Raw genomic sequence first — 17,817 nt, 5'->3', positions numbered from 1 at the left:
CTCAACATGGTTCTGTCCCCCTTAGTCCAAGAATTCCCCACCTACGTTCAGGACACCACCCACGCCCTCCACCTCCTCCATGATTTTCGCTTCCCCGGTCCCCAACGCCTTATCTTCATGATGGACATCCAGTCCCTGTACAGCTCCATCTCCCATCACGAAGGACTCAAAGCACTCCGCTTCTTCCTTTCCAGCCGTACCAACCAGTACCCTTCCACCGACACCCTCCTTCGACTGACTGAACTGGTCCTCACTCTGGACAACTTCTCTTTCCAATCCTCCCACTTCCTCCAAACTAAAGGAGTTGCCATGGGCACCCGCATGGGCCCCAGCTATGCCTGTCTCTTCATAGGATATGTGGAACAGTCCATCTTCCACAACTAAACTGGCACCACCCCCCACCTTTTTCTCCGCTACATCGATGACTGTATCGGCGCTGCCTCATGCTCCCACAAGGAGGTTGAACAGTTCATCCACTTTACCAACACCTTCCACCCCGACCTCAAATTCATCTGGACCGTCTTAGACTCCTCCCTCCCCTGCCTAGACCGCTCCATTTCTATCTTGGGCGACCGAATCAACACAGACATCTACTATAAACCGACTGACTCCCACAGCTACCTAGACTGCACCTCCTCCCACCCTGCCCCCTGTAAAAATGCCATCCCATATTCCCAATTCCTTCGTCTCCACTGCATCTGCTCCCAGGAGGACCAGTTCCAATACTGTACAGCCCAGATGGCCTCCTTCTTCAAGGACCGCAGATTCCCCCCAGACGTGATCGACGATGCCCTCCACCGCATCTCCTCCACTTCCCGCTCCTCCGCCCTTGAGCCCCGCCCCTCCAACCACCACCAGGACAGAACCCCACTGATTTTCACCTACCACTCCACCAACCTCCGTATACAGCGTATCATCCGCCGTCATTTCCATCACCTCCAAACCAACCCCACCACCAGGGATATATTTCCCTCCCCTCCCCTAAAAGCGTTCCGAAAAGACCACTCCCTCTGTGACTCCCTCATCAGGTCCACACCCCCCACCAACCCAACCTCCACTCCTGGAACCTTCCCCGGCAACCGCAAAAAATGCAAAACTTGCGCCCACACCTCCTCCCTTACTTCTCTCCAAGGCCCCAAGGGATCCTTCCATATCCGCCACAAATTCACCTGCACCTCCACACACATCATCTATTGCACCCACTGCACCCGATGTGGCCTCCTCTATATTGGGGAAACAGGCCGCCTACTTGCGGAACGCTTCAGGGAACACCTCTGGGACGCCCGAACCAATCAACCCAACCACCCCGTGGCTCAACACTTTAACTCCCCCTCCCACTCCACCAAGGACATGCAGGTCCTTGGACTCCTCCATCACCAGAACATAACAACACGACGGTTAGAGGAAGAGCGCCTCATCTTCCGCCTGGGAACCCTCCAACCGCAAGGGATGAACTCAGATTTCTCCAGTTTCCTCATTTCCCCTCCCCCCACCTTGTCTCAGTCGATTCCCTCAAACTCAGCACCGCCCTCCTAACCTGCAATCTTCTTCCTGACCTCTCCGCCCCCACCCCACTCCAGCCTATCACCCTCACCTTGACCTCCTTCCACCTATCACATCTCCATCGCCCCTCCCCCAAGTCCCTCCTCCCTACCTTTTATCTTAGCCTGCTGGACACACTTTCCTCATTCCTGATGAAGGGCTTATGCCCGAAACGTCGAATTTCCTGTTCCTTGGATGCTGCCTGCCCTGCTGCGTTTTTCCAGCAACACATTTTCAGCTCTATTCAGCCCATCAAGCCTGTTCTACCCCTCATTAAGACAATGGTTGATTTAAATGCAGCCTTAATTTCACTTTGTGAAGATGAACTTTTTTGCTTTATTTTTTGGCATTATATTCTGTGTTGTGTTTTGTGATCCTAGATGGCACCAGAGAGTGACACTAAGTCACAACTTTCCCTATATTTGTAATACACATGACAATAAATAATTCAAACCTAATTATTCAGCCTCCTCAAGCAAATACTATTTGTGAGTTTTTTTCATTCCTACCTTTACTACACAACTGTTAGTGGCTCTCAGACTTTTTCTTAGCCCTCCACAGGTCCCTGAGCTTTTCCCAAGTTCTAAATTTAATTAGCAACTGCTCTCACTGCTAAATGCATGGAACTAGCAAATAGCTTCTTAGACATCTTCCTGAGATGCCAGCTATGCAGATGTAGCAGTCTTCAGTTACTTTCTCAGCATTGCAGCTACCAATACTCTCCCTAATGGAGCCTGCTCTTTATTCTTTGGGTGTAATTCCACCCTACTCTAACACAAACTATTTTTCAGTGACCTGAGAGCTGTTTTGAGTGGCCAACTTACAAAACTTGGCAAAAGACCAACTACCCTTATTGCTAGGTAGAAACCACTGTAACTAATATTGGAACATTAAATTCCCCAAGTGTTATGATTTTCACAACTTGCTGGCTTACACAATACAAATGGATACAAGAAAAAAATGGGTAGTAAGGTGGCACTGTGTTCACGGCACCAGGGTTCTACTCCTGCCTTGGGTGATTGTTTGGCGTTTTCATGTTCTGCCCATGTTTGTGTGGGTTCTTGCCAGGTACTCTGGTTTCCTACCACAGCCCAAAGATTGCAGGTTAGGTGAATTGGCTATGTTAAATTGCCCTGTAGAGTCTGGGATAGAACAGAAAAGATTACTGCACAGTACAGGCCCTTTGGCCCTCGATGTTGCACTGACCTATGGAATCATTCTGAAGCCCATCTAACCTACACTACTCCATTTTCATCCATATGTTTATCCAATGACCATTCAAATGCCCTTAAAGTTGGCGAGTCTATAAATGTTTCAGGCAGCGCGTTCCATGCCCCTACTATTCTCTGACATCTGTCCTATATCTATCACCTCTTAATTTAAAGGTAAATTGCTAGCCATCATCATCTGAGGAAAAAGGCTCTCACTGTCCATCCTATCTAAACCTCTGATTATGTTAAATGTCTCAATTACCTCTCAACCTTCTTCTCTCTAACAAAAACAGCCTCAAGTCCCTCAACCTTTCCTCATAGAACTTGCCTCCTTTCTATAATGCGGTGACCAGAACTGTATGTAATACTCCAAGTGCTGTGCAGCTTAGATGGATTAGCCATGGTAAATGAAGGGTTACAGGCATACAGTGAGAGAATTGGTCTCTGTGTGATGCTTTTCAGAGGGTTGGCGTAGACTCGTTGGGCTCAGCGGCTTTTATCTGCACTGTAGCAATTCCATAATTCTATTTCTGCTTCACAGAGATAACCAGCAATGACCATTAATATGGTCAAGATTGCACGTGACTAACATTTGCATTTGAGACAGTTGAAAACTGTATGCATTTCACGTGTACTATGAGGACAGATGACCAATCTGCACAGTGAAAGTGCATGATTGATGCAATTGCCCCATGAAGGGCTTTGTGTTTCTCAGAAGTGGAGTTTGTATGTTGGGATGAAAAAATAATGACTGCATGTGACTTCAAGTATGATCACAGTATTTTCCAATTGCAGCTCACATTCCTGGCATCAATTGAACATAGAAGGCAATGCAAGTCACACTTGATAGTCACAGACTCAGTCGAACGATCAAACACACTTCCAAATCTCCAAGTTCCTCTTCCTGGCCAACCATTGCTTCTGATCTTCCACACGTTAGCTGGAATTATGTCTACAGCTCTCATCATAAACTATTAATTCTTGGTCCTACACTTTAGTCATGTCAACCATCATATTTCAAATTGGCCAAGGCCACAGTGGTGGTGATTTCTTGTACCCACAGTGTTCCGTAAATGCCCGTATACTTTCACCTTCTCTCCCCATGTATGTTGAATTTCCTCCCTTCACATCCTTGTCCCCTCATCATCTTAGGTTCCTGCTTCCAATCCCCAGCAGTGAGTTATAGAGTCACAAGGTCATAAAATTGTACAGCACAGAAACCAACCTTTTGGTCCAACTTGTCCTTGCCCACCAGATATCCTAAATTAACCTAGTCCCACTTGCCAGCATTTGGCCCATATACTGTATCCTGAAACCCTTCCTAGTCAAATACCCGTCCAGATGCCTTTTAAATGTAATTGTACCAGCTTCCACCACTTCCCTTGACAGGTTATTCTGCACACATACCAATGTCTGTGTTTGATTTTATGAACCTCTATAAGGTCACCGCTCAGCCTTCAACACTTCAGGGACAATAGCACCAGCCTATTCAGCCTCACCTAATAGCTCAAACCTTCCAACCCCAGCAATATCCTTGTGAATGTTTCTGAACCCTTTCAAGTTTAAATGACATGCCCCTTACTTTTCGATTGTGACCCCTGATTCTAGATGCTAAAGAATGTAAATATCTGAGAGATTTTGTAGCACTCCCTCCATAGCAGTAATATCTTTGCTGATAAAAGGAAATCAAAATGCACAGTACTCAAGGTGCAATCTAACCAAGCTCCCATACAATTGAAACAATTCAATTACATCACAAAACCCTATAGTCAAATGCTTTTGTGATAAAAGTTAACATTCCACTAGCCTTCTTAATAGCTTACTGCATTTGCATGTTAGCCTTCACTGATTTATCAACAAAGACACCAAAGTCTGTTTGTTTATCTATACTTGCCAATTTTTCACCACTTGAAAAAATTCTGTTCAGTATATCTGTTCTTCCTACAGAAGTGGATAACCTCATAATTTTTCCATATTATACTCTGTCATGTTCTTGCCTGATTTCTGTGCCTGTCTAAGTCTTCCTAAAATCACTTTACATTTTTCTCACAGCACACATTTTTGATTAGCTTTTTTGCTGCAAGTTTTGAAATATTACTTTTAGTCCTCAAGTTCTAAATCATAGATAAAAGGCTTCCAAATACTGATCCTTGTAGTACCCTCCTAGTCACAGTCCACCAATGTGAGCACAAACCATTTAGAGTCCTAGAGTCCTAGAATCATTCAGTACAGACATAGACCCTTTGGTCCAACTCATCTGCCCAGACCAGCCATCCTAATGTGACCCAGTCCCACTTGCTAGCCCTTGCCACACATCCCTCTAAACTCTTCCTATTCATATACCCGAGTAAAAAGTGAGGTCTGCAGATGCTGGCGATCAGAGCTGAAAATGTGTTGCTGGTTAAAGCACAGCAGGTCAGGCAGCATCCAAGGAACATCCTTGGATGCTGCCTGACCTGCTGTGCTTTAACCAGCAACACATTTTCAGCTATTCATATACCCATCTAGATAGCTTTCACATGCTGTAATTGTACCACCAGTTCCTCTGGCAGCTTGTTTCATACATGCACACTCTCTGCATGAAAAAGTTGCCTCTCAGGTACTTTTTAAATCTTTCCCCTCTCCTTTAAATGTATGCCCTCTAGTTTTATTCCTAATCAATCAGACAGATCCTCCACCTTACCCCGTTATCAGGCGTCTCACTGACACGTTTTGGAAAATGAGAAGACCTCATTCACATTCTCCCCAAGTGCGGATCTCAAAACTGGACACCACCACTCCAGCTGAGGCAACAACTCCAGGTGAGGACAAAGTAGCATCTCACACATCTTGCTCTGATGTAGAAGATGCTGCCAGAAAAGGTGTTGCAGATTCGATATTTGCTTCCTCAAGTAATGACTATTTGGAAATTGCTGCCCCTTGCCCTGGACAGAATGGAAAACTCTGAGTTTTTTTTTAGGCTGGTCAAAAGTCATTTTCAACCAGTGTCACAGAAGGCCCTGAGCTCACCAGTCCTTAGTCCCGGATCCTGGGCTCAGCTGACAGACACATTGGGCTCTGCTTCCAGGCTGCAGACTGTCTATGTGCCCCTCCTGTCCCATTGTCACAGCAGGCTTCCTGGACCACACTCTCCCACCAGCTGGCCAATGGACCAGCTCTCCATTCTCTCCACCCCACAACAAAGAAGTATCTCCTGATAAGTTCCATTGACTTTCAGTAAGCAGATCCTAGGACTAAATGTGGCATACCCCCAACCAATTATAAAGACAACCCTGACTGATGAGTGATCAGATGCCAGAGTGATCTCTGTACAACTCCACACTTAACACAGATGTGTACGGAACAAGCTGCCAGAGGAACTGGTGGTACAGTTACAACATGTAAAAGGTATCTAGATGGGTATATGAATAGGTAGAGTTTAGAGGGATATGTGCCAAGGGCTAGCAATTGGGACTGTGTCACATTAGGATGCCTGGTCTGGGCAGATGAGTTGGGTCAAAGGGTCTATGTCTGTACTGAATGATTCTAGGACTCTAGGACTCTAAATGGTTTGTGCTCACATTGGTGGACTGTGATTAGAAGGGTACTACAAGGATCAGTACTTGAAAGCCATTTATCTATGATTTAGAACTTGAGGACTAAAAGTAATATTTCAAAACTTGCAGCAAAAAAGCTAATCAAAAATGTGTGCTGTGAGAAAAATGTAAAGTGATTTTAGGAAGACTTGGACAGGCACAGAAATCAGGCAAGAACATGATAGAGTATAATATGGAAAAATTTTGAGGTTATCCACTTCTGTAGGAAGAGCAGATATACTGAACAGAGCTTTTTCAAGTGGTGAAAACTTGGCAAGTGTAGATAAACAAAGAGACTTTGGTGTCCTTGTTGATAAATCAGTGAAGGCTAACATATTTGTGCTAGACCTGCAGGATTGACCGTGGCCTCTTCCTTGGATTGCACTGATCTGGACCTTACTGCACTTACTGATCATTCCAAGCCCTGGACTAGGACTATACTTGGATCCTTGATTTGCAACTACACCCTAAAGACTTTGCTACATGGCCATTCGGTTGAAGCACATAGTGTGTTGGCTGGATCGGCTGTATGTAAATACTGGTGTGTGTGATTAGCATAACAATGTGCTGCACTCCAACCTTGACTGACAACTGCTGACAACCATGACATGCTCCCTGGCTGTGTCTGCACTAAGCATCATGCCAAGAGAGAAGTACCACAAGCCCATGGAGCATGTCCAGAGATGTTGATGCAAATGTCCAATGTGAATGGCTGATCATAAGCTGAAGCCACCAGAGAACTGCTGACTTTCTCACAGGTGGGAGAATGAGAAATTGCATTTTAATAAGGTGGAATTAGGTAATAATGAAATGTTAGTGTATGCTAAGAATACAAATATGCCTCTCACTAGCCAGAACTGGCTTGCCCATAGAAAACAGAGGCTAGTGGTGGAAGGGTGGTTTTCAGGCTGACTAGTCATGTTCTGCAGGGATCTGTACTGGGACCACTGCTGTTTGTGATGGGTGACTTAGAGAAAAATGTAGAAGGGTATGTTAGCAAGTTTGTAGACAATACAAAGATCGATGAAGTTGTGGATAGTGCAATAGGTTGTCAAAGGATACAGTGGGATATAGGTCAGTTGCAGATATAGGTGAAGAAATGGCAGATGGAGTTTAATCCAGTTAAGTGTGACATGTTGCACTTTGAGAGATAAAATGTTAAGGAAAAACATACAGATAATGGCAGTGCGGAAACAGGCCATTTGGCTCAACAAGTCCACACCAATCCTTCGAAGAGTAACCCACCCAGACCCCTTCTCTATTAGTCTACATTTGCTCCTGACTAATGCACCTAACCTACATATACCTGAACACTATGGGCAATTTAACATGGCCAATTCACTTAACCTGCACATCTTTGGATTATGGGAGGAAACCCATGCACACACAGGGAGAAATGTGCAAACTCCACATAATCACCCGAGACTGGAATCAAACCCGGGTCTCAGGCACTGTGAGGCAGCAGTGCTAACCACTGAGCCATGATGCCTAAAGATCTTGGGACTCAAGTCCATAGATCCTTGAAAGTGGTCACACAAGTAGATAGGGTGGTTAAAAAAAGGGGCATGGCATGCTTGTCTTTATCAGGGAATTGAACACAAGAATCAAAATGTAACATTTCAGCTTTATAAGATTTTGGTTAGGCCACACTTAAAGTATATATTGTATTCAATTGTGGTTGCCACACTCCAGGAAAAATGGGGAGGCTTTGGATAGGGTGCAGAAAAGGTTTACCAGGATGCTGCCTAGATTAGAGGGTATAAATGACAAGGAGAGACTAGAAAAACTCAGATTGTTTTTCTTTGAGTGGTGGAGGCTGAGGCGAGACTTGATAGAAGTCTGTAAAATTATGAATGCATAGATAGGATTAATGGACAGAATCTTTTTCCCAGAGTTGAAATGTCCAATACTAGGGGGTATGCATTTAAGGTGAGAGGGGGAAAGTTCAAAGGTGACATGAGGCAAGATTTTTTTTACATAGAGTGGTAGGAGTCTGGAATGCACTGCTGGGGGTAGTGCTTGAGGCAAGTACAATTGCAAGTAATGGAGGAAAATGGACCAAGGACAGACAGAAGGGATTAGTTTCAATTGGTTTCATGTTTGGCACAATATCCTGTGCTGTACTGTTCTATGTTCTAATCTTGCCTCGCTGTTCAATACTTGTTTGAAAAATGGGACACTTTAATCTCAACATCGAGAACTCCTTGCTGAGCATTTCATGCAATTTTCCCAACCTGCCATCGCTAGCATTATGCAGGTTTAGGGAAGACTCAACCAATTGTATTCTGTCTCAGTGTACTTTCTTACTTATCTTTGTACCATCAGCAAATTTGGCTACAATACCATGAGTCCCTTCATTTAAATGAACATAAAATATAAATATTTGTGACCCTACTGATGCTCCAAGTTACAGTTCAACAATCTGAAAATACAATTCTTTCCTGACACTGTTTCCAACTTATTAGCCAAGCCTCTATCCATGCAAATATATAATCCCCAACACCATGAGCTCTTTCCTTGTAACCTTTTTATGTGGCTCCTCATCAAATGCCTTTTGTAAATTCAAATTCACTAATAAATCAGAATTCTTCAAGTACTTGATAGGGTAGATGCAGAAGGATAGTTTCCCCTTATGGAAAAATCTAGAACTGGGAGCATAACCTCAGAATAAGGGGTCACACATTTAAAATAGATGAGGAGGTATTTCTCTGAGGGTAATGAATCCATTGAATTCCTGAAGTATATTTAAAGCTGAGGTAAACAATTTTTTAAAAAAGTCACAGGATAAAGGGTTATGGGAAAAATGGTGTTGAGGATTATCAGATCAGCCATGATCTCATTAAATGGAGTAAATTCAATGGCTGAATCGCCTACTTCTGCTCCTCCGTCTTATGGTCTTATGAAATGCAGCCTCCTTATATTGCTCTGTGGAGATTAGTTAGTTCAATAGCCATGAGTATGATGCAAAATGGTGGCAAAAGTAGCTCCAATTCCTTTACCAGCTTCAGTAGTTAATGGTGGCCTGTCTCCTTACCTTACTCCATGCTTGTTGAATGGCACCCTCAAGCTACATACAACATTGTTTCTCTCTTTTCTAATGAAAAGTACTACAAATGATCTTTTGTAGACTTTGACCATTAATGTTATGGTGCTGCTCTTCAAGCTTCAGGCATGATATTCCTTTCCTGAATACTTATGTTCTTTTTGCAGGGTATGCAGATCTTTTTGCTTTTCTCACTGCTTCTGCTGCTCCTGATTTTGGATTCTTAATAGTAAACTAGAAGCATTCCCAATCTATTATTGTAATGTTAAAGTGCAAGAGGGTGCCTTTTAAGTTAAATCAATCAATAAACACCAATAAGTTCATCATAAAGTTAATTGTTATTCAGAATAAAGATTGGAACATTGATTATTTAGAAAGGTGATTTCAGTAAACTCTTAAAGATAAAAGTACATTTCTAATAAATGTATGCACTAGTTCTTCAAAAAAATGTTTTAAATCTTTCCATTATATGGTGTGCATGTGTGCTGATAAAATTGGTATAGAGTTAAAAATTAATTAAATTCAACTATGTCTGTGAGGAGTCAAGATTATATCAGATCATATGGACAGCAAAATGTATTTCATTCAATACTTACAGTTATCAGAGTAATTCTCAGTTAGACTGCCTAATGAAATATGTCAAAAACATTTACATCCTTGACACCCTGACAATGTAAGATATTTTGATCAGATTCTTTACTTTTAATCAACATTTCAAGGGCAGTATCTTGAGGAAGAGTGGTACTTATGATTTTTATTTTTGTCTGGAAATCACAAATAGTTTTCAACAGCAAGTTAATTTTTCACATTTATTTGGGACAGCACTTGTGTGAAAAATATACTCGATGTTTCCAAAGCAAAACACATCAAAAATGAAATGACAACAACATACACATAGATAATGCATGATAAAGTTAAGGCTATTCAGCAATATGTGGTAACTTCAATTATATGTTGTAGTTAAACAGTACCTATTCTGTGGGGTGCTAATTGAACTCAAAGTTCCTGAAGGAATAATACAAGATTATCTTGTAAGGTTACCCTTATCGCTGAAGTTGATATTCATACTTTTATCTTTGGAAGAAAGCTTCCTTTAATTTACATCCAAACCAATCAGCCCTCACCTGTTGAATACGTTAATTCACATCGGAGTCCTGTTCTAATTCACAGGTTTTTCACACAAAACGCAAGTGATCACTTGATATTCAGAAATCTGCAGAAAGCATATTAATAGATTACTCAAGATTGGAGATCACCACGGCTAAAGCCTCAAATTGTTCTCACTTATATTTTAGATCTGTGGATTGCAATCAAGAGCAAGTTCCCTTAAGATACAGGAGTATTAGAGACAAAGGAACACTATCACTCTAACTAACTCAACACAAAACAAGGAATATTAAACAAAGAATCTTCATACCTATCCATCCCAATTAGACACTAGGTGGTGCATTGGTCAACAATGCAATCTTGATGGGAGAAGAAGCTTTTCTCTTTTTTAAGAAGTAATGTAATTTACTCTGTAGCGTTTTCATGGTAATGCTTTCACAAGTGCAAATCATCAGCAGATACATTTAATGAAATATTAACATAAAGTTTCCCTTTAGTGTTTTAATTGTATAAAATGTGCAATTGTGCAAGTTGGAGAAATACAGCAAATAACAAAATATAAGTTCTTTTTCCACTCAAAAGTATATCTGACACTCAAAGAGCTCTGGTTTTGAAGCTATTCAAGTTGTACCTGACAAAATTATAGCAACTCAATACTTGCTCATTCAATTGGACATTGTTGAGCAATTCAGAGGTGAGTATCAATTGCAAAAAATTGAAAATTTATGAAGCAAAACAAAAAGGATCTAGTATCACTCAAATATTGTGAACTTTGCATCTACACCATTCCTGAAATGCTCTTTATTCTCCAGAGAAGTCACAGGGTGCAAAACACAAAATAGTGGTCATACCATGATCTTGCAAAATTTCATTTATGCAGGAGTTAAATAAATATATAGAGAAGAAAATGCCAGAATAATGCAATATAGGGCATTTTTAAAAAAATACAAAATGTTAAACAACAATTTGATCAAGCTTCTGGAGGTTGTGCTTTAATTAAGCGGTCTGCCCATTGCATTGTCTAGTGTTTATGTTCACTACCACTACCGAAAGAAACTCCACATTATTTGGAGAGGACATAGAAAGGAGAAACATGACATATCGAAATGTGAATGAAATTATTATGAGGAAGGACTGGAACACGGTAAGCCTTAACCTTTGAAAGTAAAGAATTAACTAAGTCTTCACAGAGGTCAAAAACATTGTACAGTAAAGATAATTTTAAATTGGTATTGCAAATTGAAATTATTTGAACGTTGTGAAAATCTAAAACAAATGATCAGATTAGATTAGATTAGATTCTCTAAAGTGTGGAAACAGGCCCTTTGGCCCAATAAGTCTACACCAGCACTCCAAAGAATAACTCCCCCAGACCTGTTCCCCTACCCTATATTTACCCTGACTACGGGCATTTTACCATGGCCAATTCACCTGACCTGCACATCTTTGGATTGTGGGAGAAAACTGGAGCACCCAGAAGAAACCTATGCAGACATGGGGAGAATGTGCAAACTCCACACAGCCCAAGGCTGGAATCGAATCCAGGTCCCTGGCGCTGTGAGGCAGCTGAGCCACCATGCCACCAATGTTAGTAAGAATTTAAGCAATGAAGAATTTGGAATAATACGACTCGTCAATAGTGGGAGGAGGGAGGAGGCAAAAATTACAGGGATTTAATGCAGATAGATGCTATTCTGGAAACGTATAAAGTACAGGAAATTCACAAACTAAGTATCCATTCCTTATTCTTGCCTTTTTATTTGCAGAAAATCCATTCTTTCATCATTGCTTGCATCTTTCAGTGAGTATTTACAGATGACTAAGTCATGGATTCTCTCCATTTATTTCATTTCTTAACAGATAACAGTTTCCTACATTTCTCCTACAAATCTCCACAATAATCCTGTTAACCTGAGGGTCAAACAGTACAGTCATTGTGAGATATAAATACCTACACATATACTGGAAGATAGATAAACATATCCTATCACCACTGTAGCCTCTATCTTTTCAGTACTGGTACTGAGAATATACAAAGCAATCAAGATACTGTAACTGACACATGAACCAGTTATGCTGTATCAGACATATACAAGTGTTTATCTTCTATCCAGAGCATACTTCAACGTATCTTGCTGTCATAGCTTATAGTTATGCATGAGTTATTGTTAATAGCACTCATAGCAAATAGGTTTTCGGGAATTAAGGTGACACAGGAATAGAATGTATAGCTTTAAAGAGCAAGTACACAGATGATGTGCCTTAAAAAGTGACTTTTTACTCCTTTGTATTGAGGACAAAAGTTTTAATTCTCAAATCTATGTTTTGAAAATATTCAACACCAAAATCTTACATGTTGAGAAAACATGGACAGGAATCAGAAAATAGTTATTGTATTTGATAATTAATTTAAGCAAATATCTTGTATGGTTTTAACGTGGTGGATATGTCTTCATGTGAGACCAGGGGTCCAATCACAAAACTTGAATCAAATTCCTACATTTTTTCTTGAAATAATGACCACACGACAGGATTCTGACTTCTAGAGGATGTTTGCAGAGGAAAACAAAGAGCTAAAATAATACGTGAAACAAATTACAACTAGTAAAAATGTCTCGACAGCCAAGCAGTTTTTGCCAGTACTAGTCCAATAAAGATTTAAGTACAATAAAAGATGAGTCAGATTGGCATTGATGTTTTCAATAAAGTTCATATATGTTTGATAATATACCAATCAAAATGATGCAACATGTACAACTGTTTCTGTGAAAGAATTTTAAACTCTTCAGGCAATTAGCTAAAGTGATACAATTTTAGACATCTGCATGGGAGAAATTCCAGTATGATGTAGCATTTGAAATCAAGTAGTGCTCAGATCACTGGACATGACACAAAAAGGTATCTCACTAATCAATAAAATCAATACGGATGGTGATGATCAAAATATGCAGGCTATACTTGTTAAACTGTATCACAATATTTGATTTTCCCCAAATACGGACCAGCACAAAATAGACAAATATATAGAAACAGTGGCTCTCACCCTACAGTATTCAAAAAAAGTGAGGAAATCTTTTAAAAGAGACCTAAGGGGCAACTGTTTCACACAAAGGTGGTGCGTGCAGGAATGAGCTGCGAGAGGAAGTCGTGGAGGCTGGTACAATCACATTTAAAAGACATCTGGATGGGTATATGAATAGGAAGGGTTTGCACAAATATGGGCCGGGTGCTAGCAGGTAGGACTAGATTAGGTTGGGATATCTGGTCGGCATGGACGAGTTGGACCAAAGGGTCTGTTTCCGTGCTGTACATCTCTATGACTTTAAATTATAGATACAACAGTTATAATTTTTCAGGGCTCCCTAGATTCAGAAATTATGCATTCAGCTTAGTCAAGCGCAAATGTCACTTTGTTATTTCACAGGATAGGAGAAATAAGGCAATTGAAGACCCATCAGTTCAATATCAGATGTCATAGTGTCATACAGTTTAGAAGAGAACTTTGACCCATCGAGTCTGTACCTATGGAAAACATTACAGCAGCTGAAAGTGAGTCAGCGTGGCTTGATGATGGACTGGCCAGCAGAAAAGTTTAATGGGTCTTTGATGCAGTTTCTCAAAATGGTCCCAAAGCAGACAGACTTCTCAAACCCTTACAAAAGAGGAACTGGACAATTCCCTTATGGTAAACAAACCAAGCAATGCAGTAGGAGCTGACCAGAGTTTTTGACCAGAATTCCTGAAGAACATCAGTTCACAGGAAAGAGGTGGCTAGAAAACCTGTTTACCAACATCCACAGCTTGGTCAAGGCAACTGTTCAACAATCTATATAGCTACTGTCCCATTGCTCTGCACTCAATAGCATAAGGGCCCAAGCATCCCTTGATACACAGATTGAGTTCTACTCTTGAAACAGCAATCTCCCCCTCCCACAGCAGGCAGATTTTCACATGAATCATAGAATCCATAGAGTGCAGAAAGAAGCCATTTGTCCCATCAAGTCTGCACTGACTCTCCAAAGAGAATCCTACTCAAACCCATGCTAGCCCTATCATACCCCATTTCCCATGGCCTATCCACCTCACCTGCACATCTTTGTGCTGTGGGAGAAAGCCAAAGCATCCACAAAACCCACAAAGATACTGGGAGAATGGGCAAACTCTGCACAGTTACCCAAGACTGGAATTGAACACAGGTTCCAGGTGAGGCAGAAATGTTAATTACTGAGCCACTGTGCTGCTCACTCAAGTCACAACCGCTCTAAGTAGGTCCTAACACGTGACTTCACAGACTGAGGCCAGTTTCTAGAAAGGGCTGAAGACAGGAACTGCTTTGTTAATTTATCCTGTTGTGAAATTCTCCAAAGTCATCTGCTGTGATTGCAGCAAATGAGAAATAGAACATGGGGAGCAGCTCAGGTTCTCTGCCGGAGTCTGACCATCCATATCATTCCACTGTCCACAGACTGAATTCCTGTCCCCGAAAGATCCGTTCCTGTTGGCATCACAACCATTCACATTGCGTCAGCTGATGCTGCTGAATGAATTATTAACCTCAACATCAGACTATAACTACTTCACTAGATAGATAAATACTAACCATGTACTGGGGTCTTAAGTTTTCATTACAGAAATTAATAACTTAGATACGTAACCCTGTTCTTTATGTAAATTTGCATATGATACTAAATTAAGAGGCACAATTGTATTGATGGGTGTAGGGAATTACGAAAGGACATCAAGAAAATAAATGAGATAGCTAAGCGACAGTGGAGTATGAAGTCATCGCCTATAAAAATTAGACTGAAATATTTTCTACTTAGAGTAAAACTCAGAGCTTTGGACAAACAAACACTTAGATATTTGTATACACAAATCATTAAAAGATAGGACAAAGACAGAAAGGGTATCATGAAAGTAAATAGAATGAATGTTACTTTATCCAAAAGGGACTGAAATATACTGCAAAGGAAGTCAAGCTTCAATTATATTGAAATTTATCAGACTTCATCTGGTGTACCTCATTCATGGAAATGTAATGGGACTGCGAATGAGGCAGGGAAGGGACTGGAGCACAGGAGCTTCAGCTTTTGCAACTGTCGAACCATTTTGAAGTTCGTTTAGCTTGTCTGGATGAGTGAGGTCAGCAGGGAAGATTAGCTAACTGGCCATGGCAACACAGTACAGGAAGCCATTGAAATGGGGGAGGAAAAGGAATGTAATGGTAGTTGGAGGATATTAGTCAGAAGATTGACACTACAGCATGAATCCGGATGACTGTGTTGCCTTCCCAGTGTTAGGGTTTAGGACATTTCCTCAGTGCAGGTGAGAAGCATGCAACGGAAGGGGAAGGATCTAGTCAGTGAAGTTCACATGGATATTAATAGCAGAGGCAGATCGAAGAAAATGCTCTGCATTCATATGAGAAGTATGAGAGGCTAGGCAGCAAATTAAGAAGCAGAAACTCAAAGGAAATAATCTCTGCATTATCAGGCACAAAACTGGCATAGGGCAAATCAGATTAGATTGAAGAAAGCACCGCTCAAAGATGGTGTGGAAGAAATGGCAAGTGGAAACTATGGTTGAACTATCCCCACCTGAACAATGCTTGTCTCATGACCCTCAGAAGTAAAGAGAATTTTAATCTAGAGAGTGGGGGCAACACATTAAATTCAGGAATATGTGGTAAATTAAAAATAAGCCAAAAGAGAAAGGTATTAATATGGAATGAAAACAACAGACCAGGAAAAGAGAGTACAAATCTAAGAACTTCATCATAGGATATTAAATAAGTGGCTACACTATATTGAGACATTGGTTTTAATTTTCCACAACTACTTAGATTTGAGGAAGTTCCTATTAGATTGGAAGTAGGAAAATATAAGAGAAGCTGGATAAAATCAATTTGTTTTCTTTAGAGCATAGAAGGCTGAAAGGGGACTTGATTGAGATGTCTGCAATTATGAGGAACTGTTCCTCTTACTTGAAGGGTCAATAACAAAGGGGCATAATTCACGTTAAAAGGCAGAACATTTAGAGGATTTGTAAGAAAATGTTTTTTTCACCCAGAGCGTGGTGGGAATGTAGAATGCACTGCCTGTGAGGCAGTTGAGGCAGGAAACCTTATAACATTTCATGTGCTCAAGGTTGTAATATTCAAGGCTATGGGTCAAGTAGGAATCGTGTAGATTTAGAGTAGTTTTTTTTCAGTTGGAGCCAGCTTGAAAGGCCAAAAAGTGTCTTCTGTACTGTATGATTTCCTGATTCTAGGATATTCTCTAAATTGTGAGAAATTATAAAGCTCCAAGACGAATTGAGATCTGGTCTGCTGTGACATGACTTGGAAAAGATTAGTATGTAGGTACAGCAAGTAATTAGGAAATTTAACAGAATATTGTATTTAATTGCAAAGAGAACGGAATACAAAAGTAGGGAGATTACGCATCTGTTATACTGGGCGCTGGTGTTACAACATCTAGAGTACTGTAAACAATGTTGGTGTCTCTTGATTTGAGGACGTATGTTAATGCTGAGGAAGCAGTTCAGAGAAGGTTTACCAGAGAATATCTGGAATGTTTCCTTTCAAGAAACGAGAAAAGGCTGGATAGACTAGGCTTGTACTTGCTAGAGATATGAATAGTAAGGGGCGACTTCATCGCAACCTATAAGATTCTGAGGGATCTTGACGGGGAAGATGCAGAGAGGATGTTTCCTGTTATGAGTGTATCTAGGACTAGGGATCAATGTTACAAAATAAAGGGTCAAAAATTTTAAATACAAATGAGGTGAAATGCTTTTTTCTCAGAGGGTCAAATCAGTTTTTGGTACTCACTTTGTGAAAAAAGTGGAGGCAGAGCCTGGATGTTTTTAAGGCAAAGCATAAATATTAAGGTTAAGCAAGGGGTTGAAAGGTGATCAGCAGTCAGTGGGTATATGGAACTGAGGTTACAATCAGATGTTGTAAAATAGTGGAATAGGATCGAGAGGTGAAAAGGCCTTCATCTGCTCCTTGCTTATATTTTTAAACTAGTTTTGAACAGTGCGCCTCAGAAATGATACACTGGTCTTGCAGAGAGTACACATAGATAGCCACCAAAATTATACTAGGGCTTAGGGATTAAACTGTGAAATCAGGTTGCACAGACATGGTTTGTATTTAAGGTATTTGAATGGTAAACAGATAAAAAGGCACAAAGACATAGTATTTCCACTGGCTTGGGAATCCAGAAAAAGAGAACAATTTTAAAATTAATGAAATCATGAAGCATCTTTTCCCCACATCAAGGATTGTGGAAACCTTTGAACTCTATCTTCCATACAATACAGACGTTGTGACAAC

This window comes from Hemiscyllium ocellatum, chromosome 4 (assembly GCF_020745735.1).
Source record: "Hemiscyllium ocellatum isolate sHemOce1 chromosome 4, sHemOce1.pat.X.cur, whole genome shotgun sequence".
Taxonomy (NCBI): Eukaryota; Metazoa; Chordata; class Chondrichthyes; order Orectolobiformes; family Hemiscylliidae; genus Hemiscyllium; species Hemiscyllium ocellatum.
This window is presented reverse-complemented; position numbering follows the sequence as displayed.